Genomic DNA, 15,199 nt, shown 5'->3' on the forward strand with positions numbered 1-15,199 from the left:
CTTGTCAACCGGGGTGGTCTGCTCGGTCGAAGTCGCAGTGGGAGCCGCCGCTCTTTCCGCCTCCTCCTCGTCCATGAGGAGGTCATTCTGGTCATCACCCGCACCACGTACCGCAGCTCGTGCGTACGAGCGCACACAGTCCTGCTGCTCGTGCCCGTAGGCGCGGCACTCAGAACACCTTGGGGCCCGGCAGTCCCGCCGGATATGCCCAGTCTTGCGGCACCGGAGGCAAATCGGAGCTCGTCCAGGCACTACGACTAGGACCGTGCCGCTTCCGAAACGCAACTGGTGCGGAAGGCGCTCGAGGGTGACTCCCTCCCGGAGTACGATGCGTACAATCCGGGTGGTGGACTCGGCCCCCTCGAAGCCAGCCACCTTCCACCGGTCAAAGGAAACGTCCTTTACCTTGCCGTAATCCGCGAAGGCCTTTCGGATGTCCTCGTTTGAGACGTCGAACGACACCCAGTGAAGTTTCACTCGAACTTCCTGCCTCGTTGGGTCGACGACGAGGCATGTGCGGCCTTTGACTTCGAGCCGCCCCGCTTCGACCAACTTGAGCTTGGCCACGTCGGTATGAAGTTTGAGCAGCCAGACGTGGGACATTTGATATGCCCCGATGCCAGCCACTTCCCTGATGACACCCAGTTCTTCCAGCGGCCGCCGAAAATCCTCAATGCGGTACGGTCTTCCGGCAATGTCGCAGTGCAGAACAACTGCCTTCTTCATTGCATCACCTGATGGCAAGGGCGGCAAAGAAATACGATATTCCTTCGGAGCAAAAGAATCCGAGTCACCGCGGCCGGCGTCGACCGTTATCGCAGCTCCGTGGGAGCCAGCCATCCTGCGTCCGCTCCAATCGGCTGCCGGAAACAGAATGACTAGCCACTAGACCACGCCGGAACGAAGGGAGCCGAGAAGCACGTGCTTTTTCACTGACGATACTCCAACAAGGAGATTTAAAAAAAAAAGAGAAAAGTCTCACCGAGATTTGAACCCGGATCGCTGGATTCAGAGTCCAGAGTGCTAACCATTACACAGAGCTGGCAGTAATGTAATTACTGTAATGAAATTACAGTAATTTAATCACTTGTTCCAGTGATTAGTAATGTAATTCATTACTTTTTGTAGCAGGTAATTAAGTAATGTAATGAATTACTCCAGCGACGGTAATTGTAATTAAATTACCTAATTACTTTTTCGCACCAGGCATATTTTTTGTGTCCACAACACACGAGAGCGCTTTCCTTTTTATTTTACTTTTTCTTTTTCCTCTACACCTTTCCAAAAACGCTCTTTGGCCGCCGCTATGTTGCTGATGCAAATGCGGCTGGTGCGACTCTCGCGCCCGCTATCAGCTAGACATTTTCTGCCACTCTCTTGAACTGTGAAATCCCGCTCAGCGCGATTCTCTACCTATGTTTTGCGGTTTTGCATTCGACGTTTTCTCGCCCGTCTTGAAAGTTTCCGCTTACTTTTGCTGATGCATGCTGCGTACCCTCTCTGTGTTATCTTCCACTGTGAGAAATAGGGCTGGTAAGTGCCTGCCATTCGAGCTTTTCTGCTCGTCATTCTCGGGAAACGAAGGAAGGGAAGTAGGTCGAACTAAGGCCCCTGGTGGAACGGCCCTCGACGCGATTTTGCAAACAATGACAATTGTTCTCTCCCCCCTCCCAGAGATAATCCGCGTAGGGTCCTCAGCCATCTCCAAAAATAGTTGTCCGGGTTGGGGTGGGAAACGGATCAGTCGCGTGCGTTCCTCTGTCCATCGGTACACATGTTATTTGTGAGCGTGAAAAATGCATGCCTTTCGGCTATCTTCTGTTGTAAATTATTTTCGACAGCTAAACGCTTTGCCGTTTGACACGCGGCTAATCGAACGGCGCCGTCAAAACTTGCCGTAAAAAAACAAAAAAAAAACTAACATTTCAGTCGCATTCGTTCTGTCGCGCGCGTACCCAACAAAAATAGTTTACTGTTTTTTTTTTCAAACGTGGTACAATGCTTCCCAATGTCCTCGGGAAAATACATGCACCATGAAACACAAAATGCAGTGGGAAAACACGAGAATTTAGCCGCCAGCAGTGTTTGAAACTGCGCCTACACAGGCTGCGCCTATCGAAATCACTGTCCACTCGGTTAGGGTTAGCAGGGACGCCGGTGAGAGTCTAGCCTTAAACCCAGACTGGGCTCGAAAGCGGTTTGTTCCCCTGGGGTCGAGTGTTTCTTGCAAAGGTGTATAGTCTGAGCGTCTCCGTTCGCCCCTAAGCTGGCAGTACGGTGGAAGCTACATGCTCGCCCGACCAATCAATCTCCTGCCGCTTAGCGCTTGACCCCTTTCTCCCCGCACGAGTATAGGGAGAGGGTGTGATCACGAGAGGGATTTTAGGCGCAAAAAGAAATAGTAAAGAAAAAGAAAAAAATATATTAGGTGACTCACGGAGGGGCGCATCCTCAAGATAAGAGACACTTCGGGCTGTTGGAAACGCAAAGCCGAAGAGGAAATAGGGACAAGGCCAACACTCAAGTGCCTGGCTTTTGTTCCCACCGTTCCACTGTTCACGCAAACTAACATACAAGCTCCGTTTGTAACACTGGCCGTAGGGGCGGTGCAAAGGTCCGCATTTCATTGTAGTACTCCCGGAGAGGACGAATCGGAAGAACACCCCGATCCTTGCTGCGCTGATCAGGACATACCGTTTCAACAGGAGATTAGTCAAGTGCTGGAGTACACGTTTCAGAAGAAAGGTCTTACAATAAAGCAGCCATCAACCAGGTTCTGCTATTTTTTTTTTCTAGTACAAGAGCCGACTTGGCAACTGCCGTTTTCTTATTTTTCTTTTAGGACGAGTATTTTTGGGGAAGCGGAACCAAGCACGGCAAGTAAGGATACAATAGCCCAAACACACAAAATGTGTGCGGCCATACGTGTATCTCCTAATACAATACTTGAACGGTAAGCGTTCTGCCGTAGGATTCTCGCCTCCTCTCCCGATTAGTTCAGTGAGGCTTGATCTTCGGGAAGGCTACATAAGCCGCTGCACGGTGTCGCATACCGACACTCCAGTCAAGATGGCTTCAAGATGCAACGAGCTGCCATGGCCCGACCTAGCGGCATATTCCGACTTCAAGTCTAAAAATGGCGAAAACATCGTGGTAGCTTGCAAGTTGTGTCCCCCCGGACCGAAAACTTTATCCGCCAATGTCAAGGCATCTTCAAATCTGCGGAAGCACCTGCAGGTAAGTTTATTTATCTCGTTTTAAGTAACTCTACATAAGCTGTTTAGGCAAACACTGAACTTTGTGCTTGTGCAGTAATCCATCCGGATGTCCTTTTCAAACGCGCAAAGAATTGTAAGCAATCTAATGCAATTTTAGTATCATTTGCGCTTTGTGTTTTGTGCTTCGATTGTTCGGTATACTTCGTTTATCCTTATCACCTTCATAATAATTACAAAGACTGCAAGCACAAGCAAGAACTTTGGTTGTTTCTAGTATAACTTCAGGGGGGCATTCACGCAGCCGAGGCGTATTTCGAAGCAAGTAGCTAGGGCCTGTAGCTTTTGCAGACATTCAAACAAGACATTTCCATTATTTTCTGTTTTTGTGTTACAATTCAAATGCTCTCATGCGTGCTAGAATGTGCTCACCGAAGCACCAACGTAAGCGATACAAGTTAGGCTTCTCAATACTCTGTCTGAGCAAAATAGGAAAAATTGCGATGTCGTGTTCGATCAAGCTGTGTCGCGTAGTATATGGCTCTTGAAAACACCGCACTCGCAGAAATGCAAGAGTTTTAGAAATACGTTGCTGCATATGACCTGTACACATTCTCCTGCCGCTGGTTAAAAGAACACATAATTCATGCTTTTTAAACCATTCCTTTCTTTTTTTCAGAAAAAACACCAACACGTGTTTAAGGAGCTTGAGAATCGCAGAGTAATGAAGAATGACGACGGTGCAAGCATTAGCTTGCCAGAAGCCAAACAATTAAGACTTGATAGCCTCACGGGACAAACATCCTCTAAGCAAGAGATTGACAAAGCAATCACGAAGTTTGCAGCCGGCTCGTTTCAGAGTTTCTCAATCGTAGAGCATGAGGATTTCATTGAGCTCATGCAAACGATGCGACCAGGAGTCAAAATACTCTCACGTAAGGAAGTAGCTCACCGGATTAGTACGATGTACACAAACATGAAGGAAAGGCTGCGAGCCACACTGAGGGACGTCGGCACTGTCTGCTGCACCGCCGATTGCTGGACGTCGTTCCGTCGGTATGTTGCATTACTGTTATTCATAGTTTTGTTAGGGCTGTGTTTATATTATAACTATGATTTGTAGACTAAGTTGCATTTATATCAGGAGTTTCCTTGGCTTAACCGTTCACTGGATCAGCAACGAGTGCCACCAACGATCTGCGGTGTTGGCGTGCATGCGCTTAACCGGCCACCACACGCACGACGTGCTCGCAGCGGCACTCCACGGGGTATTCACAGACTACCACATTCTGAACAAGGTCTCCACAACTGTCACGGACAACGCGTCTAACTTTGGGAAGGCCTTCAGGTGAGAGATGTCTATGTGATTCCCAAACTGAGCCTCTCACACCCATTTGTGTATATTTTTGACCTAATCAGAATATATGGGCAACCAGAAACGAGCGAAGAGGACGATCTCGAAATGCCTGGCACTGCATGCACCCTTGGAGTTGGACGCCACACCCGAATCGACTGAAACGCGCCTTCCGAAGCATCAGCGGTGCGCAGGTCATGCCCTGAACCTGGTGGCCACAGCCGACGCGGACCGGGCTCTGGAGGACGCGCAGTACAAACGGATCTACACGAAGGTGATCGCAAAATGTAAAGCAGTCTGGAACAAGCAGCAACAATCAAGCATTGCATCAGAAGTTGTGAAGAAGAACCTCGGACGGTTCCTCCTGGTGCCGTGTCCAACCCGATGAAATTCGCTCTACAGAGCTCTAGAGCAGGTTCGTCAACTAGGAAGCAAGATCAACGCACTCCTAGATGACTTGAACCTGCCAAAGATCGTCACCGAAGACTTGACCTTTCTTGAAGAGTACACATCGGTAAGTCGAATTGATTTATGAATACTGTTGCGTGCGGTTTTGGTTTCCATTCTTCACACTGGTTTTCTTTTTTCACTGAGTTGATATCTGTATTTGACATAATTTCGCAGATTTTGCAACCGGTGGTGCAGTCTCTTGACATTCTTCAAACCGAGAAGTATATGTACATGGGCGTCCTGCTCCAAACACTATGGTCGCTACAGCGTGCGCTGCACAAAAGGCGGGAGCTGCTATTCTGCAGGCCTCTACGTGATGCCCTGAAAACCGGCGTGGCAAAAAGGTACGTTCAGTGCATATGGCAAAAAGGTACGTTCAGTGCATATGCGCTGTAGAGTTGTGTCCCCTACAACGTCAATTATTTACTCGTTTTAAAGCTGGGTAAATATTCAGGCATTGAGTTTTTTATACCGGGTGTTTTTTTTAATCGTAACAACTTTGCTAACTTCTCAAAAAAAGAAAAGCTGCATTAGGATGCTTTTAATTTTACCATTAGCATACCCGTCTTGTCGGCCACTAGAAACTAGTTTGATTTTGCAATTAGGCGACTAATTAACAAAAATAGCTTAAATAACTTTTTAATTAATGACTTTAGAGGGCATATTGCATTTACGAAATTGAAGCCCAATCTTCATATGCTCCAACCGCACGCTGAAATAAGCACATAAAAAATCGCTGCGGGTGCTATAGACCACATTATTCGACGATGCTGTCGCTTTTTTTCCATTGAGTTATGGTTTGAAACTGAATGCGGAGGTGACATAGCTTGTCCTGTAGCACGGCACCGCAGAATTAAAAGTGTCCTATGCAGCTCTTTTTTTTGAAAACTTAGCAAAGTTGTTAAGACAAAAAAAAAAGTCAAAGCCGTTTACAACTCCCTGTAACACCGAATTAGAGCGCAGCTCTTGAGGAGGAGGGAAGGGTATGGGGGAGGGTCACGTGACGATGCCGATGATGCCATCAGTGACGTCACTGATGACGTCATCAGTGACGATGCGGATTCCGATGACGTCATCAGTGACGTCACTGATGACGTCATCAGCGATGATGACGATGCGGATGTCAGTGACGTCATCCGTGATGATGACGATGCGGATGCCGGTGACGTCATCAGTGACGTCACTGATGACGTCATCAGTGATGATGCGGATGCCGGGGACGTCATCAGTGACGTCACTGATGACGTAATCAGTGATGATGACGATGCGGATGCCGGTGAAGTCATCAGTGACGATGTCATCGGTTCGGCGTAACCAAGGTCACCCCAAGGTCACGTCACCCCCAAGGTCACGTCACCCCCCGAGGTCACGTGACCCCCTCCCGCCGAGGTCACGTGACCTCGGGGGGTCACGTGACCTTGGGGGTCATGTGACCTTGGGGTGACCTTGGTTATGCCGACTCCGCTCAAGCCGGGAACAGGCCCCTAAGAGCTGCGCTCTAAAAACAAAGAAACACGCGGTATATACGGTTGGAACAGTATGTCTAAACAGACCAGTAAAAATGACGGACTAGAAATGTGACACAATATTCTCAGAACAAATTTCTTATAGACTTATTTGATACATGAACACAATGATCTTTATCAGCACTTTTTTATGTCTGTATTGATATCGGGAGTTGGCGCTGCCTCTCCAATGCATGCCGGAGTAACCGCTGTTTAGTTGTACTTATTGACCGTTTCTACAGATGTTGTAAGCTGTTTTATTTCCGGATGAACTGCATTTATGAGGTGTCACTGCTGCTGATTGCGCATGGTCAAAACTCGTTCGGAGTCAACGAGGTGGCGAGGGCGTGACAAAACAATACTTTTGCGCTCTCTTTAACGGGGTGCGAGGCCTGCGCACGCCGTTTTATGAACATCAAAAATTTAATTGCCTTGTGTTAATATTCCCCAATACTAATCAAGCTATTTTCTTTTTCAGGTTTTTGAAACAACTTAATGATCCAGAAAACATTGTTGCGGCCGCCACACACCCGCGGTTCAAGCTGGCATGGCTAGCAGACAAAGAACTGGAAGAGAAGAACTGGAAACTGGTGGCAGTGCCAGTACAATGCTTCGCTTCCCGTGCAAGAACTCGTAAGACCAGAGCCGGCAACGGAAATTTCTGATCCAGACGATGATTTCTTCAGCATCAGGCGGACAGAAGCGCATCGTCCAGACGCTGACGAATTCCACCGTTGGAAGCACAGCGATACCACAGAACGTTCAGTTTTGGAGAGCTTTCCGAAGATGAAAGAGCTCTTCGTGCGGTTCAACACCGGGCTACCTTCGTCTGCTGCGGCCGAAAGGTTGTTCAGCATGGCAAGGGACACATTGTCCTGCAAGAGGGTATCTCTCTCCGACGAAAATTTTGAAGCGCAGCTGCTCCTGAGATGCAACAGAGAGTTCTAGCTGTGTGCCATGAACTGTGTAAATAATGTAAATAAAGTTATCTGTAAAAGGAAGTTATCCATAGCTCCTTTATATTTAAAAGTATACAAAAGTATTGCGAAAGTAATGTCATTACTTTAAAAAGTAGTTTGTAATGGTAATTAATTACGTTCTGGCTGTGGTCATTTGTAATGTAATTTAATTACATTTCAGTAATTTTCAGCAAAGTAATTAGTCATGTAATTTAATTACAAAAATATGAGTAATTTGGCCAGCTCTGCCATTACACCATGAGACCCAATCCTTCCGACGCCGGGAATCGAACCCGGGCCTCCTGGGTGAGAGCCAGGTATCCTAGCCACTAGACAACGCCGGAACGGAGAGAGCCGAGAAGCACGTGCTTTTTCACTGACGATACTCCAACAAGGAGATTTAAAAAAAGAGAAAGGTCTCACCGAGATTTGAACTCGGATCGCTGGATTCAAAGTCCAGAGTGCTAACCATTACACCATGAGACCCAATCATTCCGGCGCCGGGAATCGAACCCGGGCCTCCTGGGTGAAAGCCAGATATCCTAGCCACTAGACCACGCCGGAGCGGCGGGTCCTCAAAAACATTCCCCTTTTCTCTATTCGCGACTCCGATTCCCTATAGGTGGCGCCACTCGTTTTCCAAAATGGCGGTTATAGCGAGGGTCGGAGATGCGTGCTGCTGCGGAGCCTGTCTAGTGTGCTCACTTCACTGAGCGACACAAATAATTATTTTTAATACGAGGAAATTACGGTGTTATTAGCGCAGTTCACCTCATTATCCTGAACACCAAAACGGTGTTTAACGTAATATTTACATCAGAAGGTGCGTTTTAATTCTGGAGTGAAACCGAAACTAACCTCTATTTTCGATTCAATATCACGATATAAGTCTTAATTTCGGTTGCTTTCATAACTGAAGAGGTATATCACACCATAATTATTTAGTTAAAGAAATTGTTCGCGGAAACTTTATTTTGTGGCATACGTGTTTGATCCAGGCACTTCAAAATGTTTTAGAGATTTCAGCGTCCCTTTAAAGACAGGACCTTTCGTAATCTCTATAGCCTAGAGGACACATAGCATATTGTATTTGTTGAAGAAATCAGTGCTGATATTTGTGCGTTCTCACTGCGTTTTCTCGCTCAGAAAATTGTCATGTGACCCTTTTATTGTGTTTTTGGGTAGTTAGATGATTGATTGCTTTAACATTATTTCAAGTGCAAGAATAACACAATAAATCTAATCTTTACATTATCTTCACAAAACGTATACATTAAGAAACTCTGTTCTCACTACAAAAACCCAAATACGGAATCTGAGTCAAACAGCTGAAGTGCGTGTTTAAAAAGCAACTTGTGACGCATAGGACTTTACACTGCATCCAGTATTTGACTGCTTGGCTATCTTGATAACGATGTCAGAGGTTTTCACATGCTAAAAAGAAAGCGAAACGATACCTTTCTGTAAGGACTATTATGGTTCAATAGCGTATATTTGTGATCGTGGCGTTAAGGGGGGCATGCATTGCCGCGATTTGTATTAATAGTAATAATATTAAAATTAAGATATTCTAATACGTAATTTTTCAAGCTCTAATATAATTTGTTGCTTATGATACTCATAGTTGTGACAGTTCTTAGCAGTTAGTGGGCTTTATACTTTTTAACGGCTTATTTGTACAAAAAAAATATTTTCTAATAAAGAGTTTAGCTCCGAAGCTGAAATTTGTTTGCCTTTTTCTATTTAGTTCCTTTTGGACTGTTCCTTCTTGTAACTGGAGCCTAAATAGATATATATCTCTCTCTCTTTCTTTGGGTTGAATTGAATTTTTAGCAAGTTTAAATTAGGATATATTTTTTCAGTAGATGTTAGTAAAAATTTGACGTCATGATGGCGCTTAAGACGAGGACAAAACGGAGACAGACAACACGGAGCGCGTGTTGTCTGTCTCCCTTTTGTCCTCGCCTTAAGCGCCATCATGACGTCAAATTCCCAGTACCAACTAGCCCAACAATCTGCATTGGTTAGTAAAAATATCAATATATTGTTCGTTACCATGTGTTTTGCGGCTACGCAGTGAAAATTGTGTCCTGTCATACTTCTTTGCGGTTCATTTTCTACAACATACAACAATTGGTATATTAGGAAAATTGTGCTTGGTGGCAAGTCTGTGACTTTGTAAAAGAAATTAACCAAAGAATAAGGAGGTCTTTCCTTCTAAATATGGTGCGTAACGAAACACAGCCAGTTTATACAACGTCAATACTTCGCTGACAAAGGTGAAACTGGCATAAATATTAAATGAGTTCAAATGAGCAATATGTTGACTTCGTTAGAGAAGTCAACATTTGGTAACAAAAAATCGACCAAGTCTTGTAACTTTTTTTCTATATATCTTAGATTTTTCATTATTAAGGGCCCTTTCGTTCACTTGACTAGAGCTATCAATATTTTGATGTGCATAACTCTCTCCAACCATTCCTCAAAAACAAATATAAAAATAAAAATAAAACTTGTGCGAGAAAAGTGCAGCTTTGAGTGAAGATCACGCAACCTTTTCTGTGTCCACGCAACCTTTCCTGGGCCCACGCTACCTCAAACCTGCTTGCTGGTCTACTCTCTGTACAAAACCAAGTAGCTGCATAAATGCTGCTGGGTACGTTACGTTCTTTAAGTAGTAAATACAGAGGCATAGCACCAGCGCTTTCTCGAGAGACGTGTCTGGTTGCAGGTCGATTTCATGTCGTGGTTCGTTGTCGCAGATTAGCCGTCTCGTTTTGCCCCACACAAGGCAAGGTCCCAGAATATCCGTCGGTGCAACCTGTTAACAATAAGATTAAGATATTATGACCTGTAAAAAACTTAGTATTACAAAAATGACAATTGAGACTTGAATGTTAACATTGTCCACGTTGCACTAACTGAAGCGCTCATAACAGGCTGTTCTTAGTTCGTAAAGCTGTCTAACATTAAGTGCGCTTTGAGCGTGCTTAAAGTATTCCCTTTATTGCGAAAGTGCTGTACTCGCCGTTGAAATCAGTGCGTCTTATTGCGAGCGTCCCGAAAAAGCGTTACACTCACGCGTTACGTTACGCCGACGGCGACGCCGCTCAAGCTAACTCGATATTTCTGCAAAGCTTTATCTCAAAGAAACGATTGGGTTGAGGCCGATCAAAACCAAAATGAAACATGCCTGCAAGCACCGGAACATGCGAACATTCACGCGGCTGCCTCTGATGCTACTGTGATTCTTTGCGTCTCCTTCACCGCTGCGACCCCTTTCCTCCTACAATGCAACGTTGTGTACCCTTTCCCTTCTTTACTGTGGCTACACTTTTTCCCTTGCCACAATGCCACCGTAACCATACTCTCCTCCACTCATATTATGGGTGTTTGTCGATTTCAATCCGTCAACTTTCAACACGGGAGACCGCCGCAGAGGCGGGACTTGGGCAAAATATGCTTTTGAAGTTTTTGCGACAGCAATGAAACACTTAGAATAACAAGCTCACCTATGTACTGCAGGGTATACAGCCGAGAAGAAACTCGCCCGACTCCTCAACTACGCCCCAACATGCACGGTTCATTCCTTCACCTTTCCGAATAAATAACATATGTTTCAATTCCGCGCTCAATCACAAGCAGCAAAAACTGTTTCCTAGATGTGGCAGTTATGTTGAAAAGCATACCGCTTCGAGAAAAGCAACATGATGGAGATTGTGCTACTTGATACATGCGCTTTCACAAAAAAGGAAAAAAAAAACAAAAAAACAAGAAACAGCGGATTAGGACAGTAATGGGGGACAAACGAAAACAGGGTTCTTACCCATATATTGCAGTCTTCAGTGTGTAGATGGAGAATGGCCGCAGTAAAGGCACCAGCCAGATGGGAAGCCCTTTCCTTGGCTGGCATTCAGATCCGTCTCCCGCATGAATTCGGGGCACACTCACTCGCTATGTTTGCAGCGAACCCGCGGCACTCCACGCACGTCAAGTGTGGTAAACATGGCACACAGTGCCCGAACTCACGCGCCGTCTCCCGCTGAATCTTGCAAGTCGCAGTCAGTCAAGCTGGTCCAGCCACCAGCCCTAGCCACAAATAAGGCGTGTCGGGAACTGACTGAGCGAGCCAAAAAGCAACGAGAACAGCGCAACGGCTTTCTCGCTTTTCCCGCCAAAAAGAGGACACACGCGCCCTCTGTGCTTCCAGAAAAAAAAAAAAAAAACAGCAAAAAATTAACAAAAAAGCACGCGCAGGTGCATCTTCAGGAGGGTCAACCCATTCGTATATATATTAGCGTGACGATGAATGGGAGGCGCCCGCGTTTCTCCGAAAATCTAAGCGAGTGTTTTGCGGTCGTCACGCTAACTCTGTTGATCACGTCCGAAAAAAAGGCCGAGCGGGATTCCTCGGACTGCTCTAACGCTTGGACACAGAAAACAAACGCTTATTCTCGATCACGTGGTGCTTAAAACGTCATTCCCGTCGTATTGACGTCGGTTCCACGCTTGAAACTCGCGGTTAGCCTGAGGTTCAGCGTGACAGTTTTTAGAACGCTAATTATCATCACGGGTACCAATTACAGCGTTTTTAATTACGAAGTTAAAAAGCAAAATATAGTCTAGAATCAATGTAAACATTCTAGCTAATGTAAAAAATTGATGTAAAATTACATTAAGTGTGGGCAAAGCATATGGGGCTATCAAAGCCGCGACTTTTGGCAATCGGCAAAACTTTCAAAGTCGCCGTCAATATCCTCCCGAACCAAATGCAACCCCCCCCCCCCCCCCCTCATAAAAAGAAAGAAAGAAAAAAAGAGGATTTTTTTATTAGCCATTTTTTGATAACATTTAGTTACTTTCATTTTTGCGCGCCGTCGTTTTGCCAATGTCAGCCTTTCCAGTTCGAAGGAATGCCTACTTGCTTACACGTTAGCTCACTGTTTACCCTCCTCTTTGTCCTGTCGTTTTTCTGGCGCTGTCTATACTGACCATGAACCAACTAGCCCAAATTTCTACTTTGCTGCATCTGAAGAACGCTTCCCGTTTCCGCCGCCGGAGGACGACGAGACCAGCGCGCCGCCCTCCGGCCGTTTTCCGAAGGTAGCCTGTGAGAACCATGACCTCCGATATCCCGAAGCGCGTGGTTTGGGATCTCGGAGGTTGTCCCACCGTACGTTCACAAACTTTCTCATCAATTAAGGCCAGTTTCAGGCAAATTTTATACCTGGGTTGTTTTTTAGGCCCCCGATAAGCTTTTTAGCTCATGTGTTGCCACCGATGGAGCTGGACGTTTCAATACGAAATATGCAGTAGGCTGATTTCAGATAAGATCGACCAAAAGGTGGCTAGTCGACATTTTTAAATCGAGTGATGTTTTTATATTCCATTGTCTAGTGTCTGGTATAAACGAACCCACACTTAGTTTTGACCAGACAAAAAAATTTGGGGACAGGAAAAACCGTAAGGCACGAAGAGGTGGACAGTTGCATTAACGCGCACCGATGGAGGGGGCACGTTCGAAAGTGAATAACTAAAATGATAAAGTTTGGAAATTCGAATACGTTTTTTTTAAAAACAAACTATGAGTACAGCTTGCTTGTAGTGTGAAGTAATCGTATTTATTCATATTTTATTTATTTTTCTAAAAATTGCCAAACATGCCTGCTCGAACGACAAATGGCAACATTTCGAGGCTTGTATCTCAAGGAATAATTTAATCATTATCATATAATTTGCAGGGAGCATTCTACTTATATATGGCTAATACTTAAAAAGTAAATAAGGTATCTGAGTGATACGATAGTCGGGATATCTTTAGGGAAACATGGGTAAAAACTCAAACAACGAAATATTCCGACGCAAATAAAAACAAACAAAAAATAAACACCACCTTCGATTTTTTTTATTTGGGTACCCTGTCATACTCTATATTGGAATTCATTTCTATTAAAACATATTGCATTACTTTATTGAGAAAGAAGACACAACTCCCCAAAGTAGGGTCCATTTTCAAGGCCTACACTTAGCAGTGCCCTATACGAGAAGTGACTCTGAGTTTCAGTTTAAGGAAACTAACACACATCTTTCATATATTTGTATTCAGATGAGGTCCCTAACAACTAAAACAATCGGTCACACGCTAAAAGTGAGGAGAAACTATAAACAGCATTTTACATAAAGCGTACAAAGAGGTATCATATTAAAGACTATTGATTCGAGAAAAAGGATGACGCAGTGTAAAGTTTTAATTCCGGTATAATTTATATTTAAAATTAAAAAAACACTTTACTTTCACGCAAAAAATAAAAATATAATACTAAAATTGTTTAGGTTAGCTATGTATTTCCGGGGACAAACCCTTTCAGGTGAGCGGTGCCACCGCGCCGGACTGTAAGAGCTTCGATACTCTCGGGGTACGAATGGATTGTGGCAAGCCGAGATATTTTATCCTGCGCGAGGATAACGTTTCGTGATTCTCGTATGGTGATGAGATACAGAATATAAGCTATCACCGACTAAAATAGTAGGTTAAATACCCCGCGTAGAAAACTGTGATAAATACGATGTCGCAGCATTCAAAACCAGCAGTCCTTTGGGCATCGAAATCGGCACTTTACACTAAGGCTTTCCTCGATGTACCCATTTAATAAAGTTCCTTCTAACCAGATCCGACTTTCCGTGCTACATATATGCCACAGGTTCCTTCTGTTGATGACTTGCACAGCGCCACGCGTGCCAAGACTGAGCGCCAGAAAAAGCGCGCACCGTCAGCCACTCTTTTTCTTTTTGTTGTTGACGATACCAAACAAGTTTATTTTTGTTCAGATACGCAAGATGCACCCAGTTTCTCAAATAGAACGCTAACCATCATCCTGGCCGTCTGAATTGCGTTTATTGAACGTCCTCTCAGGTTGTTCAGCGTGGCCTGGTGCTTCACGAGTCCACCAACTGCGTCGCATGCATTTTCCCATGTCCAGATACAGAAAATTACCACTGGGCTTGTGGGCAATCATTCTGTGCAAACAGGTGAAGCTGGTAGCGAATCTTGAAACGACTGACGGCCCCGTCACCTTCGTATGTCACGTGCGAGTATGCCGCAACGTTGTCTTCAACCCAAACTTTCACTTTTTCTAGAGCCAAGCACGTGAGAGCGACGTAGTCACACAGGTCCTCACTGATGATAGCAAAGCTGTTTATAGATTTTCTTGTCGGCACTACACATGTAAGTATCGCAACTTTTTTTCTTCAGTGGTAGGCTTGAACTTTCTCAGGAAGCATGATGGTCCAGTTTTCAGCAAGGTCAAAATGACAAACAATACTTCCGCGTTGCATGCAGCTGCTTTTTATTGTAGATCGCTTTATCTTGCGTGTGTCGGACATGGTTGTCAAATATCCAAACTTTCAATCGTTACTTGAAGGACTTTTAAGAAAGTCTAAAAATCCAATGTTTTTTGTTTTTTTTTTTCTTTTTTTACAATGTCGCCGGACTTTCATTTTGTAAGCACAATCTCCTCATCCTCTGGGATATGAAGTTCCTTGAGTGTAAGAGATTGGCCTTTTGAGCAGTGATCACAGTCTCCCCAAAGACACAGACTTGTTAGTGGGTCGCACATAAATGCTGAGTTCATTTCACCAGTGTTGAATGTTGAGCTTGTAACGTTCTCTACGGCTGCAATACAAAGGTAATAATTGGCGCAGCCCACACAAACGCAC

The 15,199-nt window shown here is 44.9% G+C and overlaps 3 non-coding genes across 3 annotated transcripts; all 3 read right to left on the reverse strand.

Moving 5' to 3' along the window:
* Window positions 1-7,755: 7,755 nt before the first annotated feature.
* Trnae-cuc lies at window positions 7,756-7,827 on the reverse strand. The gene has a single exon. It is a non-coding gene; the product is annotated as a tRNA-Glu (tRNA).
* Window positions 7,828-7,897: 70 nt separating this feature from the next.
* On the reverse strand, window positions 7,898-7,969 carry Trnaq-uug. Its single transcript has one exon. It is a non-coding gene; the product is annotated as a tRNA-Gln (tRNA).
* A 6-nt stretch (window positions 7,970-7,975) lies between these two features.
* Window positions 7,976-8,047, reverse strand: Trnae-uuc. The gene has a single exon. It is a non-coding gene; the product is annotated as a tRNA-Glu (tRNA).
* Window positions 8,048-15,199: the final 7,152 nt, after the last annotated feature.

The sequence above is a fragment of the Ixodes scapularis genome, unplaced genomic scaffold (genome assembly GCF_016920785.2).
Source record: "Ixodes scapularis isolate PalLabHiFi unplaced genomic scaffold, ASM1692078v2 PGA_scaffold3__209_contigs__length_174095766, whole genome shotgun sequence".
NCBI classification, from domain to species: Eukaryota; Metazoa; Arthropoda; class Arachnida; order Ixodida; family Ixodidae; genus Ixodes; species Ixodes scapularis.